Consider the following 21,550-nt stretch of genomic DNA (forward strand, 5'->3'; position numbering starts at 1 on the left):
TTTTCTTATCACTTCGGTTTCACTATAACCTTATGGAGCTATACAGTTATATCGACTACAAATTGCATAATCATACAGTATACTAAACAGCAAGAAAGATCATTAAGGGAAAATAAAAGTATCATGATATGTGTGCTTACATTCCATATGTGAGTAAATGTTTATTTCTACATATGTATGTGATTATATGTTTCTTCATTCATTGTGATATTCACTGAGTTTAATCAAAGTTGCAGAGTTCATACAGCATAAAGAACATCAGGTAAGATTATGAAAGTATCATGTTATATATGCTTACAAGTTTATTTATTTAATTCTTAAGGAGCCATACAGTCATGAGATGTTATTAATCATAACTTATATGATGTGACTAAAAGTGCATAAGTCATACAGCATAATGACTAGCAAGTAAGACAATGAACATATACTGTTATGTAATCTTACATGTTTATTGATTTCATTCATACAACACAATGAACAGCAGGTAAGATCATGATAGTATCATAAGGTGTGATTTAAGGTTCATGTAAAGGAGTTATGAGATAATTAGAACTAAATTATTGATGTTTATGAATTAGAAGTTTCTTCGTTGCTATAAAGAGACATTTATGTTGAAATTTACTGATTCTATGAGTATCAATGCTTTATGAAATTTATATTTTAAGTTAGTTGCCATCGCACTTTGTTTCGTATGTGAATTATGAGCACCACTGAGTTTTATACTCAGCGCGTCGATTTTTATCACGCGTAGGTTGAAGATCGTGGTTGGTACTTGAAGACTTGAGGAGTACGTTCAAAGTAGAAGTGACTAACTTGGTCATAGTAGATTGAGAGTTGTAATATTAAGAATTATGGCATGTATTAAGATTTATGGCATGTATAATTATTACATTTGTTAGAGCTTATGTGATTGGAAATATAATTGAAGCATGTAATTATTGTGGTGTAAGTATTTGGAGGAAATGATTGAAATATTTTACTATAGTTGGTATGATTAGGTCATGAAGACTTGATATAGATCATGAATGCAATTAATTGCTGGATTTTCAATGCTAGTGAGGATTTATACAGTTATGACTATATATCTGTTTTATATTCATATTTAGCATACCGGATGATATCAGCATGACAGGATATAAGTTCAACCAAATTGTAGCGTCTCGGCTCGGTTCATTCGGGTTAACGGGTGGACCGGGAAGGGATGTTACAAGGAGACTATTTCTTATGGCTTGATATCTGCTATCAATGCTAGGAGAATGCTAAGCAAAGGCTACGAAGGATATATAGCATTGATAAGGGATACTAATATAGGCACAACTAAATTAGAAGATATACCTATTGTGAATGAATTTTCGGATGTCTTTCCAGAAAAACTACCAAGTTACCTCCTGATAGGGAAATTAAATTTTGTGTCGACGTTGCTCCTGAAACAGAACTATCTCCATGCCTCCTTATAGGATGGCACCTGCAGAGCTAAAAGAACTCAAAACTCAATTGCAAGAATTGCTCGATAAAGGCTTCATTAGGCTAAGTACATCACCTTGGGGTGCTTCAGTTCTTTTTGTAAAGAAAAAGGACACTTTGCATTTATGCATCGATTATAGACAACTTAACAAGGTGACTGTGAAGAACAAGTATCCACTCCCCAGAATTAATGATTTATTCAATCAACTTCAAGGAGCCACTTGCTTCTCTAAGATTGATCTGAGATCAGGCTGTCATCAATTGAAGATTCAAGAACAAGATATTCCAAAAATAGCTTTTAGAACCAGATAAGGCCATTATGAGTTTTGGTCATGTCCCTTGGACTTACCAATGCTCCTGCAGCTTTCATGGATTTAATAAATCGAGTGTTCAAGCCATACTTAGATTGGTTCATGATTGTCTTTATTGACGACATATTGATTTATTCTAAGGATGAAGTAGAGCATTCTCAACATTTGAGAATGGTGTTGCGGACCTTGCAGGAACATAAGCTTTATGCAAAGCTCTCCAAATATGAATTTGGTTGGAAAGTGTGAACTTTTTGGGACACGTAATTTCCAAGGATGGTCTAATGGTTGATCCCAAGAAGATTGAAGCAGTTACCAACTGGCATAGACCTACTACAGTTATAGAAATACATAGTTTTCCAGGTCTAGCAGGATATTATCATCGATTTATGCAAAACTTCTTTAGAATTGTAGCTCCTTTGACCAAGTTAACACAAAAGAATGCAAAGTTCATTTGGGCTCAAGCATATGAAGCAAGCTTTCAAAAGCTTAAAGAATGCCTAATTACTGCTCTAGTATTGCCTTACCATCAGGTTCAGAAGGTTATATTGTATTCTATGATGCCTCCAAAATAGGATTAGGTTGCGTATTAATGCAATATAGTGGAGTGATTGCCTATGATTCAAGGCGATTGAAGAAGCATGAACAAAATTACCCTACTCATGATTTGGAAATGCAGCAATCATATTTGCTCTTAAGATATGGAGGCACTATTTATATGGTGTCACTTGTGAGATTTTCACAAATCATAAGAGCTTAAAGTATATATTTAACCAGCGAGATTTAAATTTGAGGCAAAGATGATGGATGGAGTATTTTAAAGATTATGATTGTAAGATTCAGTATCATACAGGGAAAGCCAATCTAGTGGCAAATGCTTTGAGCTGAAATTCCATGGGAAGTTTGAGTGGCATTACTGAAGAAAGAGGACCATTAGTGCACGAGCTAAATGAAATATTCAATGAGGGCCTTAGGTTAGAGGTTTCCTATCCTAATAATACTTATTTAGCTCATTTCAGAATTAGACCATTATTGCTAGACAAGATCAAGGTTGCACAGCCACATGATCCTCAGTTGTAAAGAATTATGCAAGAAGTGACTACAGGCGGATCTAGTGACTTTATGATTGCTAGTAATGGAATTCTTAAAAAGGGGACTAGATTGTATAAACCAGATGTAAAAGATCTTAAGAAGGACATTATGGATGAAGCTCATTATGCTGCTTATAATGTACATCTTGGAACCACCGAAATGTATCAAGGGTTAAAGGACAATTATTGGTGGCACGAAATAAAGAAGGATGTAACTGATTTTGCATCTAGATGTCTTACTTGTCAGCAAGTAAAGGCTGAACATCAGAGACCCCTTAGATTGATTCAAGAATTGCCTTTGCCGGAATGGTGATGGAAAAGGATAAGTATGGATTTCGTTACAGGTCTACCCAAAACCTTGAAAGGGTATGATTCTGTATGGGTCATAGTAGATCGACTCGCCAAATGAGCTCACTTCCTACCAGTTAAAACTAAATACATGGCTAATAAGTTAGTAGAGCTCTATATTTTGAAGATCGTGAAATTACATGGAATTCCTGTCTCCCATTATCTCTGATAGAGGGACCCAGTTCACCTCTAATTTCTGGAAGGCTATACAGGTAGCTTTGGTACCAAACTCAATTGCAGCACGGCTTTTCATCCTCAAACGGATGGACAATCGGAACAAACTATACAGACCTTAGAAGACATGCTTAGAATGTGTGTTTTAGATTTTAAAGGAAACTGGGACTCATATTTGCCGTTGATTGAATTCGCTTACAACAACAGTTATCAGACTAGTATAGGGATGGCACCTTACGAAGCGCTGTATGGCAAGAAATTTTGATCTCCTATATGTTGGAAAGAAGTCGGAGACAAACAACTAGCAGGACCTGATTTAATTCAGATTGCTTCAGAAAAAGTACCAATCATTAGAGTAAGGATTAAAGCTACTTTCAATAGGAATAAGAGATATATTGATCCCAAACACAGAGATGTAACTTTTCAAGCAAGCGATTAGGTATTTTTAAAGTTGTCACCTATGAAGGATATTCTATGATTTGGTAAAAAGGGAAAACTAGCCCCAAGCTACATCGGTCCTTTCACTATCGTTAAACAAATTGGAAAAGTAGCATATTAGTTGGATCTACCAAATGAATTCTCACACATGCATCCATTTTTCCACATATCTATACTGAGGAGATACATTTCCGACCCTGCTCACATGATAGTGGCACAAGATGTCCAAGTCTATGGGGATCTGACTTACAAAGTGGTACCAGTTTAGATTTTAGATTTTCAGATGCGTAAATTACGATCTAAGGAAATCCCTATGGTTAAAGTTCTTTCGAGAAACCTTTCGATTGAGGAATGTACTTGGGAGGAAGAGGCAGAGATGAGAGAGAAATACCTGCATCTCTTTTCTAAATTTGAATCTTAATCATGCTTTCATTGTTGAAGTTATCAATTCTATACTTGTTTCCTCTTTATGGATATGTTCTTTGGCTTAACTTTGCTTCTAAGAGTATCATGAGTTATCTTTTTTTCTTGATGGAACCAAAATTTGAGGACGAACTTTTATAAGGGGAAGATTGAAATGACCCAAAATTTTATTTTCGAAGCTGATCAAATTAAATTTAATTTAAAAAATCCACGAAAATATTGTCACTCGAATCAAACCATTTTAACTACGTTAATTCACACAAACCATGTGAAACCCAAATAACCCAAACCTCTTTCTAGAAGAACCAAATCAACTTCCTAAGGAAGTTCACGAAAATCAAGGTATGACTTAAATAATAATAATAATAAAAAGGAAAAAAAGAGAAGATCCTAGACTACCCAAAACGACGTGAATTCCCTTCCCCAATTTTAATCAAATTTTTATTATTATTACCTTTACTTCCTTTATTTTCTGTTCTTTTCTTTATTTCTTTCCATTTCTCCTTCTCTTCATCGATACCTTCCTTCTCCCTTCTCAATCCGTCGATAACTCCACTCCTACCGGCTGGAAAAGAGATTACCGGTGACGGGAAAGAAACCTGACTATCTCTCTCTCTCTCTCTCTTCTCTCGATTTTTCGACGACGACGAGCTACTCCGGCGACTTCTTTCGCTCAGGTTAGTTGAAACCTAACCATTAACACTTTTAGTTAGTTCTTCTTTAATTAATTTGATCTTTGAATGAAGTTTTGAAGGATTTAGAAAATTAGATTTTTAATTAAAAATTATTTGGGAATTTGGATTAAATCGATTTAATTAGTAGAAATTGACCTCAAATTGACACTCTACGTTAAATTTAGAGCAAAGTCGTGGTGAGATTGCTTGATTTCGGACTTGCCACCGCTCTAACCACCAAGTACGTCGGCGATGCCGGTGGCCAGATGGTTCCGGTGGCCAGAGCTTTGAAGAGGCAGAATGTTGCCCTTTTTATGTAGATTATGAATATACAGTTAGTTTTGCAATCCGAATTCATTTGACCTTCGAATAATTATTTGACGCAAATTTAGAAATTTGGTGTTATAGCCTAAAAACTACAGAAATGTGAGTTATATATAGATTTTGTGATCTTAGCAAACTTATGTTGATTAATTATCAAAGTAGGTACAATAAAATAATAAGATTTAAATTATTTAGATAGGTTTATATATAAAGAATATTTTATCCCTTTTTAAAACAAAATTAAGCTTTGTAGTATATAATATGTATGTTAACAAGCTGTACTTAAGTATTAGTTAGAATCTTCAGTCATTGAAGTATTTGATACATATGTATTTGAAGTTGGAAATGTAAATTTTATTGGATATTGATGTTGTTTAAATCAAAATGTATGGTTGGATATTAAGGATGAGATTTTGATGAATATTGTTAACGGTGGACGGGTTTCATTGATGTGAATGTTGCTCAATGGATGGGCTTTATAAATTAATGTGATTTGTGGATATTTTATTAGGGGAAAAGTCAAAACTTTTAGGGGAAACCCTTCCGCCTTTTTGATAGAATTTTTAGAATATTATTCAAACTACAGGAATTCAAATTCTATCAATAAGCAAAAATAGTTATTAATTTTAGCTTGTTTATTTCTTCTAGTTGGTGATAGAGCGAGACCTTCTTCCTCCTCCGCTCCTGGTGCCCAACAATGCTAGATTTTCGGATCTCTCTATGAGTAATAATATATAATGCTTTACCAAATTCATGCAGGCATAATTTATTTTAAATTTTGCATCTGTTTATTTTCAAGTACAAATATATATATGCTATATATATAAATGGATGGATGTGCATTGATTAAGATTGTGAATAAATTACTTGGTATAATGTTATGTGATTGTTGTGTGGAAGTTGGGACGACGTGGATCATCTGGGTTGAGAGCACGGGCATGGTGAGGATGCCTTCTATGGGCCATAAGCGGTGGGAGTGGCGCCCCCCCTTTTGTACCCGGAATTTAATGTTTATTATGGAAAAATTCTTATGATAAATAAAAATGCTTTATAAAAAATATTTATACCTGAATCTGATTTGCCTGAACAAGGGTGGGCTCCTTGGTTACATAAGTCACAGGACCTTGGGATTATATTATTAACGTTAAAGCATGCTTGCGGGTGAGCATGGTCCTGTTAAGGTGTGCATTATGGTGGTTATTATTTGTGGGTGCTGTATTTGACATTGTATGACTGGTGAATGCTCAATTAGAAGAGTCTAGGAACATATCGCTTGATTGTTTGGATTTAATATTATGTATTATTATTCACTGAGTTTTATACTCATTCCCGTTGTATCTACATTTTTCAGGAAGAAGCTCTTTTTCCTCTTTTGACAAATAGCTTTGTTCCCCCTTCATCAACAGAGCCTTAATGTAAATTTTAACTGCTTTTGAACTTCTTTTTGTATCAAAACTCTATCTGTATAAATAATCCAACCTTTGCAGTTACTTAGGACTAATTGGGTATGAATGGGGAGTTAGCTACTCCAATATTTTTGTAATAAATTTAAAGTCTTTGTCGGTTCTTATGAAGGAACAAGCCCATCAATTATGACAATATGGTCTGATGGTGCCATGGATGGGTCCGATTATGAGTATTGATTATATTTATATGCTACGGGCTGGATGTAATATTTGTATTTATATTATTATTTCTCCTGAAATTTATTTGGATCATGGCACTTATTTATTTTATTATGAAATATGGACTTGGGCTTCATAAGATGAATGATTATAAAATAAATGAGCCTTTAAAATGCTATTGATATATGAACATTTGAAATTCTTAAATGGGCCTAGTATTTAGGCTTAGTGATTCTTAGGCTTACTATGGATTTCAGTAGCCTTATATTTACCTGCCGTTCTGACCCATAGAAATGGGTCGTGATACATTAAGTATTACAAAGTTGAAGTTGATAAATGGTTAAAATGAAAAAGTTCAGGAGGATTTTAAGCGTTCAATAGATAGATTATATATATATGTACATTGATTTAAATTGTAATTATTACTGGGGAAAAAAATAATAAATTTTTAAATTTTAATCAAATTAACACTAAAGACATTTGTTTTTTAAAAGGCAATTATGAGGTCCTTAAATTTGATTCGGTTAATAATTTCATCTACAAATTTCCTATCAGTCTTAGCCATTTAAGTGAGCCTGAGAGAGAAAACTTTTAAATCCCAAAAACACCCCGAAGTATGACAATGTTATCGTCAACGGCGAACCGAAGGCAATTGATGCGTGGTTGTTCATGGTTGCTATCCTCGGCATTGAAAGAGAGATTAACTCTGATAAGAGTAATTCTAGCTTGCATGAACCCGATTGTGGTTTTGATAGTTGAGATTTTGCATAGGCAAGTTCAAGGCCATTGGATAAGAATTTGTCCTGGGCAATGGTGATGAGAGCTGAGCAAGGAAAGGTGGATAACTCTTTACGAAGTGTATGAAGAACCGACCTGATGGAGTCAATGCGGGTGGGGATTAGCCCGTGCTTATCGGAGCCAGTAAAAGTGCGTAACTTTTCTTCTTTTTGTTTTTTTTCTCTCAATTATATAAACTGATTTAATCTTGTTCTTTGATTTTGATTTATCATTTTATTCTATTGAAATAAAAGAACTAGTTTAAGTTACTTTGCTGTGGGTATTATTAATCTTTGTTACTATATTCAGTTTATTTAGATAGCTTTTCATTCAAGATTTGCAAACAGAATCTCAATAAACCCATTTGCTAATTTGAGCATTTAATTTGTAAATTGTAGAAGAAATTAAACAAGAAGAAGGGAATGAATCCAATGTAATGGCGAAGCTTGAAGTTAAAATTCTTATAGATTTTATGCAGAAAATTAGAAAAGAAGCCATTAATAAATGTTTCAAGAAAGATGTTCTTGATGCTTTTGCAGCCAAGAGAAAGAGAGGTTGTTTAGAAAGTGAGGACGGTAAAGAAGAAAAGTAAGAAAGATTTAAAAAGCCATCGAAGGGAGAAAATCACAAAAAGCAAATTTCAAAAGCTAAAAGAAGGGTAAGAAATAGATATTGAAATAATTGGATTAAATCTTTCATAGATGTGCCTCTTCCTGAATTGCATAGAAAAATTGATGGTAAAGGAGGGGTTTATTTAAAATTAATGGAACAATTCTTATGCAAGCTTTTAAGTGTTATACTGGAACCATGTGGGCATGAAGCTGAGATGGTTTTAAGGAATGGAGTATGCAAAGTTCTGATATCTATTATTTGACCGAAGAGTCTTGGACAATAATCTCAGTCCAGTGCTACGGAGGAGATGGTTAGTGAGTTGCAGGGTGGAGAGGAGTGAAGGAGGGAATGAGGGCATTTTCGTACTTCCACATTAATTTCACGGTTAAAGTAAAGTTGAGTATTTTGGACGGAAGAATGAAACTGTCCACAGAATCAAAATTTGGGATTCTTATAATTGCCTTTTAAAAATAGAGATTTTCAAATGTTAATTAGGTAAAAATTTAGAGGTCTTATAATTGTTATTTTATTTGAAAGGTAATTACAACTAGGTGAGACTAAACGAGAGCAAAAGATCAGGTGAAGAATAGGAGAATAGAAATCGAAGAAATCAGGTGACCCGATCCATTTTTCATCATTGAAGAAGAGGAATCGAAAAGATTATGTCACAGTAAACCGGACGAAGATTTCTTTAACAAAAAAAACAAAAGAAAAAAGAAGTTAATAGTACTCATTTTGCTTCTTTCGCTTTGTGCAATCGGTGATGTCTACTAGCAGCCGGAGATGCCTTACTAATTTTCTGCCAATGGGTATTTTTGGTTCCGTCTCTATATAGTATTTCTAAAAACAGTACTCATTTGAGAGGTAAAAGCAATTCTGATTCATTCCACAAGATTGATGATTGTTTAGCTTCCTTTACTTTGATGCTTCATTGTAATCCTCCTTCCCCCGTTAAGGAATTTAGTAAATTGTTTTCTGCACTTGTTCGAATGAAGCATTATGCTACTGTCATTTCTCTCTCTAAACAGATGGAAATGTTTGGAATTTCACATGATATTTGTTCTTTTAATATTTTGATTAATTGCTTCTGCCACCATGTGGATTTTGGATATACTCTTATGGGAAAAATCTTTAAACTAGGTTTTAAGCCTAATATTGTAACGTTTAATACCTTAATCCATGGGCTTTGTAGGGAGGATAAATTTGGTGAAGCTGTGGATTTGTTTAATGATATTGTTGAAAAGGGTATCAACCTGATGTTTATACCTGTAATGTGATTGTGAATGGTCTTTGTAAAATTGGGAAAACCACTGTTGCCTTTGGTATTCTGAAAAGAAAGGTGGAGAAAGGTTGTGAGCCTGATTTGGTGTCATATAATGCTATCATTGACAGTATCTGCAAGGATAGATTTGTTACTGAGGCATTAGACCTCTTCTTCAAAATAAAGAGCAAAGGTATCTTACCTAATGTTGTGACCTACAACACCTTAATCCGCGGTTTGTGCATGTCAAGCAGATGGAAGGAAGCTTTTATGTTGGTTAACCAAATGTTGAGAGCAAACATTAAACCAAATATAATTACCTTCAATACTTTGGTTGATGGACTTTGTAAGGAAGGAAAAAGGTTTCAAAGGCTTATGGCGTAGTCAAATTGATGATGCAGAGAGATGCAACTTGATGTTATTACCTACGGTTCATTGATGGATGGATATTGTCTACACAATGAAGTGGATCAAGCTAGAGAAATTTTTGACACGATGATAAGCCAGGGTTGTGCACCTAATGTTGTCATTTACAGCATCTTGATTCATTGTTACTGTAAGAGAAAAAGGATAGATGAGGCAATGCGGCTTCTTGATGAAATGCCTTGCAAAGGCTTGATGCCTAATGATTTCACTTATAATTCTCTTATACATGGCTTGTGTAAAGCAAAGAGCCCTTCGGCTGCGCATAAGTTTTTCAAGAACTTGTGTGCTAGTGGCCATTCTCCAGATAATGTAACCTACTCAACTCTGATAGACAGCTTTTGTAAGTATATGTGTCTTGATATGACGTCGGATCTATTTCATGAAATGCAAAAGAACTTGTCGAAGCCTTACCTCATTGTTTATAATACCTTAATTGATGGTATGTTCAAAGCTGGAAAGATTAAAGATGCAAAGGAACTGTTTCGTAGACTTTCCATAGAAAGGTTGCAGCCTGATGTTTGCACATACACTATAATGGTTAATGGACTTAGTAAAGAAGGATTACTAGATGAAGCAGTGAAAGTGTTCAGGAAAATGAAAGGAAATGGTTGCTTACCAAACAGTTGCTTTCATATTTTTTATGATCCTATGCAGCTATTTCTACTCTTTTATTTGTTATTCTGATTGTTGAATTCGCAGTAGCTATCAATGAGCTCTATTCCTATATAGAATTACTGCATTTGCTCCCTTTATGTCGTTATTTCCACTATGGCTGAACTTTTTCGCTTTCTTTTTGGCAGTTTAGGGATATGATGGAGTCAATTTGCACATCTATGGAGGCATATGCCTTGCACATCCATCTACTTTGTACATCTAATTAAAGTTATTTTTGAATTACCCGTATATATAGATTTATTTATTGGAAAATTTTTTAATATTAATAGACAATAACTAAATAATTATTACTCTATTTTTTTAGTGTTAGGATCTAACTGCAAATTTAACTACATATCTATCTACATTCTCCATCTATTACAAGTTATTCCTTCATTTATCTATATATTTGAATTGCTTATTCTCAAATTTATTTATATATTTTAATAATTTAATTTAAATATGCTGGATCTTTTTCAAATATTGAAGTAGAAATTCATACTTTGTACTATTATTTTATTTCTTCTCTGTAAAATAAATGTAAAATATGAATTAACTTTCGATAAAAAAAATAGTATCTATTTTTCTGATTATCAAATTCAAGACAATTTAAATTTTACTTTTTTTTCTTTTGTTTGCATGCTCACCAAGTTAGGTAGCTCTCATATTTAATGATTTTCTCTATAAAATTCTATTATTTAAATGCAATTCAAATATCTAAATATCTTACATAATGGTTTCAAATTTCATTTCAACCATTGTCATTTACCGAATTTCAATGTTAACGATTTACAATATTAAAATATTTCAAATATTATCGTAGTTTTCTTTATTATAAATCTTTTTAATATTTTGATAATAACAATTGTTATTATCCTTTATATACTATAAAGTTGAAGTTCCACAAATCAACAAAGTAAACTAAACAATCTCTTTAATGCAAAAGTTGTACACTGTTAAACTATAATTTTGTATATCATTTTGTCTGCAAAAAACTACAATAAAGATTCTTTATGCCTTGTATCGAAACTATCCATTGAATTAGAGGTGGCTATATTACAGTTCCAGAATCAGAAGATATAGAGTGCGTCCGCCCTAACAGAACAGAAGACACCCACGTGTCTAGCATATGATCATAGCTTCTTATCAGAATGGCATCAAATGCCGAGCATGCTCATCAGACAGAATAAAAATCAAATCACGCATCAAATTCACACTAAGTATATGAGAGCCCAAAATCCTTATTTTAATTCTTACTTCATATCACTTATCAGAAAACTTGTCTTATTCGTTAGTCTTCCTAAATTCATAATGTAAGCTTACTTTAAAATCATACTTAAACATAATTACTTAACATAAACAATTTCTTATCATATGAAATCATACATGTAAGCTTACTTTAGAACTTAAGTAACTCATATACTTAAACATAATTACTTAATATAGGAAATTTATCATAAATCCCTTTTCTTTTAAAACTTTCTTAAAGTCATAATGAAATTTATCATAAGAAATTTCTTATCATATAAAATCATATTTTCCTTATTCAAAATTCAAAGCACATACACCTTAAATACCCATTTCTTTGTTAAAACTCTAAACATATAAAAGTTATCAAATAATCATATTTATATCATATATATAAAATAATTAAGTAAGCTTTACTACACCAAGGTGGTACCAAGGGGAGGAATTTCCTTCTCCAATCAAGCATGCTAACACAACTCTTATGCACAAAAGTATCAATTTCAACCCTCATCATGCATTATCTAAACCAATTCCACACTTTTTCAATTTATATCCATTTCAACATATCCACTACAACACTTGTCAAACTTATTGTCAAGTAAATGCTAAACCACACAAATAATCAAGAGAACTTCATCACACATGATTTATACATACTTTTATCCAAATAAACCTATGATTTAAGACATAGAAAATTTCCAGCATTAATATAATCTTGACCTTTGCTGGGTTTTTAAGACATAACTTAAGTTCTGTGTCTCCAAATTGAGTGATGTTTGATTCATTAGAAAGCTAAGACAAAATACTACAAATGTTATGAAGGGACCACAGCCCAGATCAATCTTTAAGATGGCAAACAAAAGCTAGGAACACAGACCAACAGTCTAGACCTGATTCAGCCGAACTAATTTCAATGTTTATCAAATTCCTACTTATCCAAACACTCAAATCAAACCAATCCAAAACCAGAGAAGTCTCAAGACACAGGGAAACAACTGTTATGAAGAACTCAGAATATAATATTACCATTATAGTGGTCAAAATGGGCACTCAATTCAGTAATGCATGTGGCCCGTCATAACAGAGTTAGTTTAGGTGTTTTAGCCATAAGTTGAGCTATATATATCCAAATTGGACACAAGAGGATGGGTTGGAAAGCTAAGAAGTAGACCTAAAACTTTCATGAAGGACTCAGACACCAATGGAAAATCAAAAGGATCGAAAAACAGTCCTTAATCACACCCAATAACACTTTGTCCTAATTTCAGCTTACTTAAATCATATACAAGGTAGAGATTTCTACCACATACTCAATACTCATCAAATATCATCTTAAGATCACAAATCCTCAAAGAATAACAAGAAAACTTAAGGCCTTATTCATCAATAGGTTCTGCCACTCTTGGAGGATGAAGAAGAAAATGTTTTCCTCATCAATTCAACATATAAGCATGCTTAGAAATCTCCCAAGAACACATGTATACCACCAAAATTCAATAATCAAATTATTTCATATAAAATTTCCAATTTTCACAAAATAGTATAAACTTCACAAAATCAAAAATTTAAACAAGGTAAGAGGATTTATGAACACTTACCTTAAACATAAGCTCTAACAAGCTTAAATAAGACTCTTGATGCCTTAGTTTTCCCTTGTCTTTGGTAGGAAGTTATCCACCCTTTGTCCTCCAAATTACTTGAAATTATTCACCAAATATCATTTCTCAAGCTTTAATCTCAAAGATTGATTAATTAGATCAAGTTGAATGGTGTCAAATTGGTGGATTTAGTGAGTATAAGTGAAGAAAACAAAGAGAAGAGAAAGAGAGGCTCAAGTTAAAATGGAGGAGAAGAAGAAAGAAGTTCACGTTAGATGGATAGGAAGAGGAAGAAAACATGTTGCTCAAATAATGGAGTTGACTAAAGGGTAATTTGGTCCTTTCACCAAAATTGGATAGCTAGGATTGAGCAATGTAATTCAATCTAATGGCTACAAATATTCTCCAAATTAAATTCCTTCAAAATATTATTTATCTCCATAAAAATTCTTAAATTTAATCCTTAAAAATAATTCCTCTAATTTCCTTAATTAATATAACACCATCTCAAATTTACTCCATAAAAATAATTTCTCTAATTTCTTTAATTAATATAACAACATAATTCACTATTCACTAATTCTCTAATTTCTCCAAAAAATATTCATTACTTACTTTCTACCCATAAAAATAATGTATACATACTCCAAAAATATTAAAGAAAATATTAAACATACATAGTAATTTTTCCGGACACAAATAATATTTATTCTCGGACCGATGGCACTATTCACAGACCGATAACTTACTATTTCAGACACAGAAAAATGGGGCGTTACAGTTCTACCCCCCTTAAAGAATTTCGTCCTTGAAATTCACTTGAATTTAGCAATTACGAATCTCATAATATTTTTCCGATTTAGTTTTTCTTCCTTAATCAACTAGTGCTTACTATCCGTATATTCTATACATGATTCTTCCAACTGAACATCCATAATAGCAAATTTAACCATTCCATATTTAAAATACATAAACTTATTTTGCATAACACCGATTAGATCCTTAATATCCTCTTTAATTCCCTTACAAGAAAAATCCATAAACATCTCTTATTCTATCTAACACTCAATCCAAGGACCTATATAACTCCCTTTCCAAACATATTATCATATCAGATACATATCAAGGCATTTCATTTAAATATCATATTCGAAGATTTGCATTAAGTCAATTCTCATAAAGCATGATGAGATTATCTGAACATATACTGAGATCATATAGCTTATTCTCATAACAGTATTCTCCTGAGATCAAATAGCTTATTCTTATAACAGTGTTAATAACTAAATTCCATCGTGATACTTAATCTCAAACACTGTCATGCATACATACATATAGTCATACATGCACACTTGCAAGGTCCACTCAAGAGAAAAATAATACCAAAGTTCCAAATCTCAATACATAAAAGTATTTATACACAAAGTTATGCAAACCATGCAATGTGTCATATAAACTATCCCAACTTAACCATTTATCCATAACGATTTAATAGAATGCACTAAGTCATAGCAATTCCACCTCTTTTTTTTTTTTTTTAATCATAGATATCTCACATAAATCCATAAATCTTCCATGACTCGTAAATACTTCTATTAACTATTAACCAAAATTTTATATTGTAACAATAATCACTTATAAACTCTTGATCATTTTGGCTTAGAATTTATTCTCATATAAGCATAGTGAGATAAACACAAACCACAAATTTTTTTTTTTTTTTAACATATTCATGAAATACCAAAATATGGAAATTCTTATCTTGTATACTCTGATCCATCATTACTTTTATGTCCATCAATCTTATTAACCAGGATTCCTAACTTGTTAAAGATTATATAATTATCTTAATTTCTTTATAGGAGTCGTTTACTTTTTCTTGGATCGTAAACTCTCCATTAAACAAAAATCCTTATTTATAACTTACATAACCTTTAGAATAAACATCAAAAGACTAAATCTCATTGAATTTAATTCATATTTATACCATATTAAACCATAAGATGCCTCAATTCATACACCACTACTAGGCACATAAAGATTAAAGCAATTTATTTCCTACTAAGAATCACAATTTACTTTTCTTATAACCATAGGAACTCATATTATTCCCCATATTCATACATTTGAAAAATAGCTAATGAATACCAGAATATATTTTACTCCACCAAGTAGTAATTATTTCTCATAATTAGAATTCACTTCTCATAAATGGCTTTAAATAATGATTCATTCCACCAATATTATTTCTTATGAAAACTACTCATCACCCATTATTATTTCAAAGCACATCAAATCATTCATCATTGAAACCTTATAATATCATTTATGTAACTACATCAATTAATATATATATTCTATCCAGAAAAATGCTTATCTCAATAGTCATAATAAATTCCATTAACCAAAATCATGTAACTTCATCAAATACATATACTAAATTCAATACTCTAATTAACTAGATTCTATTGTCCTTGAATCCGAATCCTTTATTTTTCTTATTAGATAATACTGGCAACTCATTCTCACATACTCCTTCCACAGGCACATTTACACACGTTCATGCATTTTATGTATGCATTTCACATTTAACAAGTATTCAATACAAATATCATACTTTCATCATTTAACTTCAACTTAATACTTATAATCTTTATCATGCATAACTTAACAGACCTTCTTACCCACACAACAATACAAGTTCACACTTCATCTTACACACTTAAATTATATATAAATCTTATTTTCATGTTTAATTCGTAAACCAATATACTTCACAGTTCATGAATCTATACAAATGAATTCATTTTCATTTATAAAACAAAATTTTTTTTTTCTATATCCAAAGGATTCAATAGAAGGAAAAAAAAAATATCCTCATAGCAACATCATTTATCCATAAGCAACATAAAAACAATATGCTTCTTATGGATTCAAAATAAATAAACAAAATTCATATGTTAAAAAGTCAAATCTCAAATATATTTATACCACTTAGAAATCATATCAACTCGAGAAAAAGAGCTCAAATCCTTAACGCCTCAATAATATCTCATCTCCAATAACCACTACATCGAATCCCTATCCATTATTCTCTAAGAATTTCTTCCAAGAATAATTCATTCAAATGGTCCAGAAGGATATAACCATTAATCATCAGTAGGAACCTCAATAACATACTCCATTTACCACAACACCATGCTCCAATGGCTGGTTGTTTCCAATTCAAACCAATATGGCATGTATTTAACTTAAATTACTCATACTCTCACCTCAAAATAGATAAATTCCTACACATATACACATAGTCCTAGAACCGCCTAAACCTATGCTCTGATACCACTAAATGTAAGACCCACCGCCCAGTCCCGAGAGACCCGACGGCGGATGTCACATTCGGTGCCGGAGGCACCGTCTTAACTTAACATATAAATCAGAAAATCCTAGTATGAATTAGAAGTGATTTAATATTCACAAGTTTAACAAGTAGTATTATTTTTTTTTTTAAAAATGATTTGGGAGAAACCTATAGAAAAACTGCAAGAGTTTCCCCTAAACATAGACATTGCCAAACAAGTGAATACAAAACACTCCCAATTTCAAAACTCCAAACTCCATCAAACTCCAAGAACAACACAATAACACTCTTCTAAGGTCTAACTACAACATTTGCGTATGCATCAATTAGATACATTTAGTTAAACATATTACTTTGAATTTTCTGCACAATAAATAAGTTCCAAGTCTATCTTCCAATAAATACACCCAATTAATTTACAATAATATACTTACAGTATAAATTACATAATAGAGTCTCCAAAAATGGACTACTGATACATGCCATAATACTTAATTACATAACATACTAATCAACTACCAAAATATCTCTTCAGCTCTGATGCTACTCTTTTGGTCTTCAATCAGTAATATAGACTCCAACCTACGCGTGATAAAATCAACACGCTGAGTATAAAACTCAGTGGTGCTCATAAAACACAACAAACCAATGTTGCGATGGCAACACACTTAAAATATCAATTTTCATCAAAAGATTTACAATCATAAAATCATTAACGCTTTAATATACATTTACATTTATAACAAAATGATCAAATAAAACTATTAATATTTTATTCGTTCAAATCATAAATTCATTATTTGAAATTGTAGTACACCAATACATATACTGGTTATTTAGAAAACCATGTAACGTAATATCCTGCTTTGACAATTCATTTAATAACAAATAATCATTTATTTCCAAGCTACCTGAAAAATATGTTTACAAGGGCTCACATACACTTAGAAGAAAAAGAAACAGATAGGTTTTCAGAACAGATTCAGAATGGCCTTAGGTCGCCAACAGATTCAGAACATATAGAGCGCGTCCGCCCTAACAGAACAGAAGACACCCACGTGTCTAGCATATGATCATAGCTTCTTATCAGAATGGCATCAAATGCCGAGCATGCTCATCAGACAGAATAAAAATCAAATCACGCATCAAATTCACACTAAGTATATGAGAGCCCAAAATCCTTATTTTAATTCTTACTTCATATCACTTATCAGAAAACTTGTCTTATTCGTTAGTCTTCCTAAATTCATAATGTAAGCTTACTTTAGAATCATACTTAAACATAATTACTTAACATAAACAATTTCTTATCATATGAAATCATACATGTAAGCTTACTTTAGAACTTAAGTAACTCATATACTTAAACATAATTACTTAATATAGGAAATTTATCATAAATCCCTTTTCTTTTAAAACTTTCTTAAAGTCATAATGAAATTTATCATAAGAAATTTCTTATCATATAAAATCATATTTTCCTTATTCAAAATTCAAAGCACATACACCTTAAATACCCATTTCTTTGTTAAAACTCTAAACATATAAAAGTTATCAAATAATCATATTTATATCATATATATAAAATAATTAAGTAAGCTTTACTACACCAAGGTGGTACCAAGGGGAGGAATTTCCTTCTCCAATCAAGCATGCTAACACAACTCTTATGCACAAAAGTATCAATTTCAACCCTCATCATGCATTATCTAAACCAATTCCACACTTTTTCAATTTATATCCATTTCAACATATCCACTACAACACTTGTCAAACTTATTGTCAAGTAAATGCTAAACCACACAAATAATCAAGAGAACTTCATCACACATGATTTATACATACTTTTATCCAAATAAACCTATGATTTAAGACATAGAAAATTTCCAGCATTAATATAATCTTGACCTTTGCTGGGTTTTTAAGACATAACTTAAGTTCTGTGTCTCCAAATTGAGTGATGTTTGATTCATTAGAAAGCTAAGACAAAATACTACAAATGTTATGAAGGGACCACAGCCCAGATCAATCTTTAAGATGGCAAACAAAAGCTAGGAACATAGACCAACAGTCTAGACCTGATTCAGCCGAACTAATTTCAATGTTTATCAAATTCCTACTTATCCAAACACTCAAATCAAACCAATCCAAAACCAGAGAAGTCTCAAGACACAGGGAAACAACTGTTATGAAGAACTCAGAACATAATATTACCATTATAGTGGTCAAAATGGGCACTCAATTCAGTAATGCATGTGGCCCGTCATAACAGAGTTAGTTTAGGTGTTTTAGCCATAAGTTGAGCTATATATATCCAAATTGGACACAAGAGGATGGGTTGGAAAGCTAAGAAGTAGACCTAAAACTTTCATGAAGGATTCAGACACCAATGGAAAATCAAAAGGATCGAAAAACAGTCCTTAATCACACCCAATAACACTTTGTCCTAATTTCAGCTTACTTAAATCATATACAAGGTAGAGATTTCTACCACATACTCAATACTCATCAAATATCATCTTAAGATCACAAATCCTCAAAGAATAACAAGAAAACTTAAGGCCTTATTCATCAATAGGTTCTGCCACTCTTGGAGGATGAAGAAGAAAATGTTTTCCTCATCAATTCAACATATAAGCATGCTTAGAAATCTCCCAAGAACACATGTATACCACCAAAATTCAATAATCAAATTATTTCATATAAAATTTCCAATTTTCACAAAATAGTATAAACTTCACAAAATCAAAAATTTAAACAAGGTAAGAGGATTTATGAACACTTACCTTAAACATAAGCTCTAATAAGCTTAAATAAGACTCTTGATGCCTTAGTTTTCCCTTGTCTTTGGTAGGAAGTTATCCACCCTTTGTCCTCCAAATTACTTGAAATTATTCACCAAATATCATTTCTCAAGCTTTAATCTCAAAGATTGATAATTAGATCAAGTTGAATGGTGTCAAATTGGTGGATTTAGTGAGTATAAGTGAAGAAAACAAAGAGAAGAGAAAGAGAGGCTCAAGTTAAAATGGAGGAGAAGAAGAAAGAAGTTCACGTTAGATGGATAGGAAGAGGAAGAAAACATGTTGCTCAAATAATGGAGTTGACTAAAGGGTAATTTGGTCCTTTCACCAAAATTGGATGGCTAGGATTGAGCAATGTAATTCAATCTAATGGCTACAAATATTCTCCAAATTAAATTCCTTCAAAATATTATTTATCTCCATAAAAATTCTTAAATTTAATCCTTAAAAATAATTCCTCTAATTTCCTTAATTAATATAACACCATCTCAAATTTACTCCATAAAAATAATTTCTCTAATTTCTTTAATTAATATAACAACATAATTCACTATTCACTAATTCTCTAATTTCTCCAAAAAATATTCATTACTTACTTTCTACCCATAAAAATAATGTATACATACTCCAAAAATATTAAAGAAAATATTAAACATACATAGTAATTTTTCCGGACACAAATAATATTTATTCTCGGACCGATGGCACTATTCACAGACCGATAACTTACTATTTCAGACACAGAAAAATGGGCGTTACATTGAATCTGATAAGGAGTGCGATAATTGAAGCTTACCCGCGAGAAGATAATTGGATTGTAAATGTAAGTAAAAATGTGTGAAATACACTGACTGATACCCACAAAATAAAGAAAAAAAATTCAATATACAAACTAACAAAAGAAAGAAAGCAAAGTAGTAACCATATAGGTATACAATTAAAAACAAACTAACTATATATTTTATGCAAAAACAATCATCTTGTTTATTTAAGCCAATAACTACGATTATATATAGGTATAGATATAGGTACAAAATTAAAAATTTTCAAAAGCCAAATTATCTTTAAAAAATTTTAAATTTTGAAAAAAAAAACAAATATCAAATAAAATAGAATACTTTTGAAATTAGATTATATTTCAAAATATATTGCTATTATGTAAATATTAATTTTTTAAAATTAAAAAAATATAATCATCCAATCAAAACATAGAAAAATAAAGAAAAAAATTCAAAAATTCCAATTAAAATTTTTCAAAAGCCAAATTATTTTTAAAACATTTTAAATTTTAGAAAATAAAAATCAAATACCAAAAAAATAAAATAGTTGTTAAATTAGATTAGATTTCAAAATATATTGCTATTATCTAAATATTAATTTTAAAATTAAAAAAATATAACCATTCAACCAAAACATAGAAAAATAAAGAAACAAATCTAAAAATTTCTAAAAAAAGATAAACTAGAATTCTCAAAGATTAGAGTGCCAACTCACATCTTTTTGATTCAGGATTATATATATATATGGAAATAGGGGGAATAATGAGATTTTCGATAATATTTTTAGTAAAATTTAAAATATTATAAAATAACCTTAATCATAGTCAATTAAAAAATTTTATCTTAAAAACATATTTATAATATTTAATTATAATTTTAAATATTTTGATTAGGATAGATATAAATGTAAAGAAAAATATTAAAAATATATAATATTTGATTGTAATTTAAAATATTTTGATTAGAAAACTTTTAATTCTTTTAAAATTTGATTGTAATTTTTTATAAATTTATTATTAAATATACATTTACACATAATTAAGCCGTTGAAAATTATTAATTTTTATTTTATTTTTTAGAAAATATTTATTTTTAAATGTCTATATTCTTTATTTCCTACAATTTGGTTTATATAAAATTGATATTTTAAATTTTCCTTTGATT

General features: G+C 31.1%; 1 long non-coding RNA gene and 1 other non-coding gene across 6 annotated transcripts; one reads left to right on the plus strand and one right to left on the minus strand.

Annotated features, from left to right (window-relative positions):
- The first annotated feature begins 4,638 nt into the window (after positions 1-4,638).
- LOC105640039 (uncharacterized) lies at positions 4,639-10,915 on the plus strand. 4 transcript variants are annotated; one of them, XR_005176943.2, is made up of 3 exons: positions 4,639-4,923; positions 6,596-7,796; positions 10,746-10,915. It is a non-coding gene; the product is annotated as an uncharacterized LOC105640039 (transcript). The 4 variants fall into 4 exon arrangements; XR_005176946.2 differs by lacking the exon at positions 10,746-10,915 and adding an exon at positions 9,451-10,355; XR_005176944.2 differs by lacking the exon at positions 10,746-10,915 and adding an exon at positions 8,796-9,438.
- A 525-nt stretch (positions 10,916-11,440) lies between these two features.
- On the minus strand, positions 11,441-20,337 carry LOC149497748 (uncharacterized). Of its 2 annotated transcripts, XR_016320242.1 has the most exons (3): positions 19,590-20,337; positions 13,446-17,385; positions 11,441-11,721 (listed from the first exon to the last, which is right to left on the minus strand). It is a non-coding gene; the product is annotated as an uncharacterized LOC149497748 (long non-coding RNA). The 2 variants fall into 2 exon arrangements; XR_016320241.1 differs by having other exon boundaries at positions 11,441-17,385.
- Between the last annotated feature and the right edge of the window lie 1,213 nt (positions 20,338-21,550).

Source organism: Jatropha curcas, chromosome 3 (genome assembly GCF_041381405.1).
Source record: "Jatropha curcas cultivar XTBG-Jc1 chromosome 3, XTBG_Jcur_1.0, whole genome shotgun sequence".
Taxonomy (NCBI): domain Eukaryota; kingdom Viridiplantae; phylum Streptophyta; class Magnoliopsida; order Malpighiales; family Euphorbiaceae; genus Jatropha; species Jatropha curcas.